Consider the following 3,772-nt stretch of genomic DNA (forward strand, 5'->3'; position numbering starts at 1 on the left):
CAACATTGAGAGCTGGAAATTGTATTTTAAGGCAATCTCCAAATCCTGGATGCTTAAATTAAAATCTTTAAATAAAATTCAATTTTTCTACCTTAAGTTATTCATTAATTGCCTTTTACTGTCATAGTGAATTTCTTGAATATTAACCATTATTGATTATTCAAGGATATCAAGACACACTGAAAATCCGTGTGGATTGGAAAGTCATTGTCAGAAATTTTTGATTAAACTATATATTTATATTATTCTTATTTGCTTTTACAGTGTATAAAGGTTATTTGGCATATTGGGAATTTGCAGGGTAAGGGCGAAAACAACAATGGCAACTTTCATATAGAATGAACATTTCTATAGCGTTGCATAGCTTCCAATTTTCGAACAAACCTTTTGCGTTTTATTAAAGATTTCCATGGGGAAGAAGAATTCAAATGAATCTAAAGCAAATTTTTGTAATACTTGACAGAAATTTTGGCGGGGCCAGACTGATCGCGTGATGCATTGCATGTGTTACGGTGCTAGACGAGATACCGAAAATTAGCATCGCGCATTTGAATAGATTTCTCAAAAGAATGGGATAATTTAGATAGGCCACCTGAAATTTTTCGCTCAATGATAACCTGATGGCACATTTGTGCTAATTGGGGTGCAGTGTACCTTCTGCATCTGTTACGTCAACCAAACGACCATAGCATTGCATTTATTAATATTTTCTTTGCTACTCTCATCCACTCATTTGTAGCTGCACGTTTAACTGGCTGGGTCTCAATTAAACCTTCAAATAAGAAATTAAGTTCATTTTATTGTTTTCTCAATGACTCTTTTTTTCCAAAAACTCCTTGAATGAAAAAAAAAATTTAAAAATTAATTTTTCCTTTTTTCTCGGAACAAATTTACAATTAAAAAAAATTAAATGCCATGCCATTGTTATCAATGACATTATTTCTATTGTGGTCATTTTTTTTTCTTATAAACTATTCATTCAACTTCTTGCTCTTCTTGAATCACTTCAAGTTAAACAACTTATTTACAGAATCTTATACAACAATGTTAAAAAAAAGTTTCAAATCTTATAGTTTGTCATTTTTTTTTTTACAAAACAACCTTATATAATACAAATTGATTGGAAGAACATTGAATATTTCTTTTGAAGAACAAACATTTTGTATTCGCTATACTATTGTGGAATAAAATATGTCAGAAAACAAAATCTTCTTATTTTGTTGTTATTCGAAATTTATGCTGTACAAAATCTTGTTGTATAATATTGAATTGACATATCTTATATAAGAAATCAGCAAGTCATCAATGAGAAATAACAAGAAGTTATCTAAAAGGAATACAAAAATAATTTGTGAACTGAAAGAGAATTGAAAACAAGAAAAGAAATGAAAATAATATTTCTTAAGGGTATCACAAGTTAAGGTCAATGAAGAAGAAGAAGAATATAAAATTACGATCAAGGAGTTTTTAGTTCTTGCATGAGAATTGCATATAGAGTAGGTGGTAGAAATGTTTTTCTTCTTTTTCCTTCCAATTTATATACCTACATAGTTTGTATTGAGAATTGAAATTGGGGAGGTGTTGTCAACTTTTTTAATATATACGGTTGCCTATAATATTATTTGAACATTAAGAATAGTTTAGAAAACTTATTAGTAGAATATGAAAATAATAAAGTCAATTATGACTCCTGCTGTTTCCTTGTCGATGTCATCGTATATCTTCATATTAGAAGAGATTAGGTGATTTTCTTGGACTGAAATGGCAACACATAATTACTATCGAAACTTTATAAATAATAGGCTAGAGATTTATAAATAATACGCGAACCGCCTGTGCTTATATCAAGGAATAGATTTTTTACCGCGTCCTTCTGTGTATTGCAAAGTTTTTTATATAGGATTCGAACTTAGTCTCGTTTCATGACTATGGTTATTGATGGTCTTAACAGACTGTTTTCTTGTTTGCAAATTAAGATACAAAATCTATTCATAAAACCTAATTTACTTGAAATGCTGATAACTTGATCAACATTTCGGAAAAGAGTGCATAAATCTTTTTAAATAAAAATCGAATCAAGTATTTACTGCTTATTTCTGTAAAATAAATTTTGGTATGCCATTGTACATAATATTTACATACAATTTTTGCATTGAAATGACCGATGAGATGAAGGAGAAACCAAATATTTTTTTCTCCCCCAAAGAAATGACAGAACTTTTACTATGTACTTGATATGCTCGTGTACTTTTGTTGAAGTTTTAATATTAAAAAAAAAAATTATATAAAAATAATTTTTTTTTTTTAATTTTAACTTCAATTTGACTGCCTTATCATGTATTCTACAGAAAAATAATACAGTTACAAATAATAATAATAATAAAAATAATAAGTGTTTCTCAAATATTGCGCGAAAATTGCGCGTTGTCTAAAGTTCATTTATATATGTGGTATATTTATATGTGCTTACAAAATTAAACTTTATATTTTGGATCTGTCTGTAAATTTATGGATATATTTTTAAAAATCTATAAAAAATAATTAATTAGCAATATTTCTGACAAGCAGTGACTTTATTAAAAAAAACGCTAAGTTTTTCGCTGAATTTCTGAAATTTACATATCCTTCACATTTTTCGTCATAATAACAAAAAATACTCATAATATCATCTATTTAATTTTGTTATATACACTTACAATTATTAAAATTCCGAAATTTTTAATATCTTTGGCATATTCTTAACTATAATCTAATTGAGCAATACAAGAACACAAAAGAAAATGATTAATTTTCATGTTCTCGCACAAATAATTTTAATGAAGTCATTTTTGACACCCAGGTATTGGTTGAGAGTTCAACGAAAGGTTGAAAATTTATCTGCCCAATAACTTATATTCCACAGCTTTATAGCGGACAACTCAAATTCAACAATTGGACTATGCTTTAAATTTGGAGAAACGCTGTTAAATCCTTTACAAGAGTTTTGTACAGTCATCTGTACAAAATTTTTAATGTACATTATATTCGTCCTTACAGTTTGATATGATATTTTTTATAATATTATATTTAAAGGATTTAAGTTTAAGTAGAAAGAGAAAAAAAAAAGGAATTGATTTGACATAACAATTTATAAGTTTTTTTTTTATTTTACAATTTATTTAAAAAATACACAAAAAAAAAAAGTTGACATCATTAAGTATTTGCGTTTTTCTTTTTTTCTTATTGAAAGTACTTTAAAAGAATACAAAATTAAGTACAAATATAACATGGTCTCCTTTAAAATACACAATAAATGGATCCACTCTATATGCGTACATATATTCAATTGGGCAGCTGTTATAAATAAAGAAAACTCATATAAAATAGAAAAAGTTTAAATGATCTACTTAAAATTGCAATTTTAAAGAAGAAAATTAAATTTTTTATTATCGTTGACTTATGTACTCATAAATTAAGTTAGGAAAACATGATTTGTCCAATTGTTATTATTGAATTAAAATTCCATGTGATTTCGTGATTTGCAAAAACAATATTTTAATCACAACTGTTATACATACAAAATTAATAACAATATTTAATTAAAAGTTCTAAAGTAATTATCTCTTAGTAATTTACGATATTTTTCATATCAGGAGACGTGCATCGACAATACGTACAACAATTTTCTCATATAATTTTAATTTAATTTGGTGTAGTGTTAGCCTTACACCCGGAATTATGGTGAATCCCTTCTTACCTGAGGCAGGATAAGGAGCTTCTGGACAATTATGAT

At 27.0% G+C, this 3,772-nt stretch overlaps 1 non-coding gene across 1 annotated transcript; it reads left to right on the top strand.

The window, feature by feature from the left end:
• The first annotated feature begins 352 nt into the window (after positions 1-352).
• Positions 353-470, top strand: LOC129605706 (U5 spliceosomal RNA). Its single transcript, XR_008696732.1, has one exon. It is a non-coding gene; the product is annotated as a U5 spliceosomal RNA (small nuclear RNA).
• The last annotated feature ends 3,302 nt before the right edge of the window (positions 471-3,772 follow it).

The sequence above is a fragment of the Condylostylus longicornis genome, unplaced genomic scaffold, assembly GCF_029603195.1.
Source record: "Condylostylus longicornis isolate FDR11 unplaced genomic scaffold, ASM2960319v2 ptg000013l, whole genome shotgun sequence".
In the NCBI taxonomy this organism is placed as follows: domain Eukaryota; kingdom Metazoa; phylum Arthropoda; class Insecta; order Diptera; family Dolichopodidae; genus Condylostylus; species Condylostylus longicornis.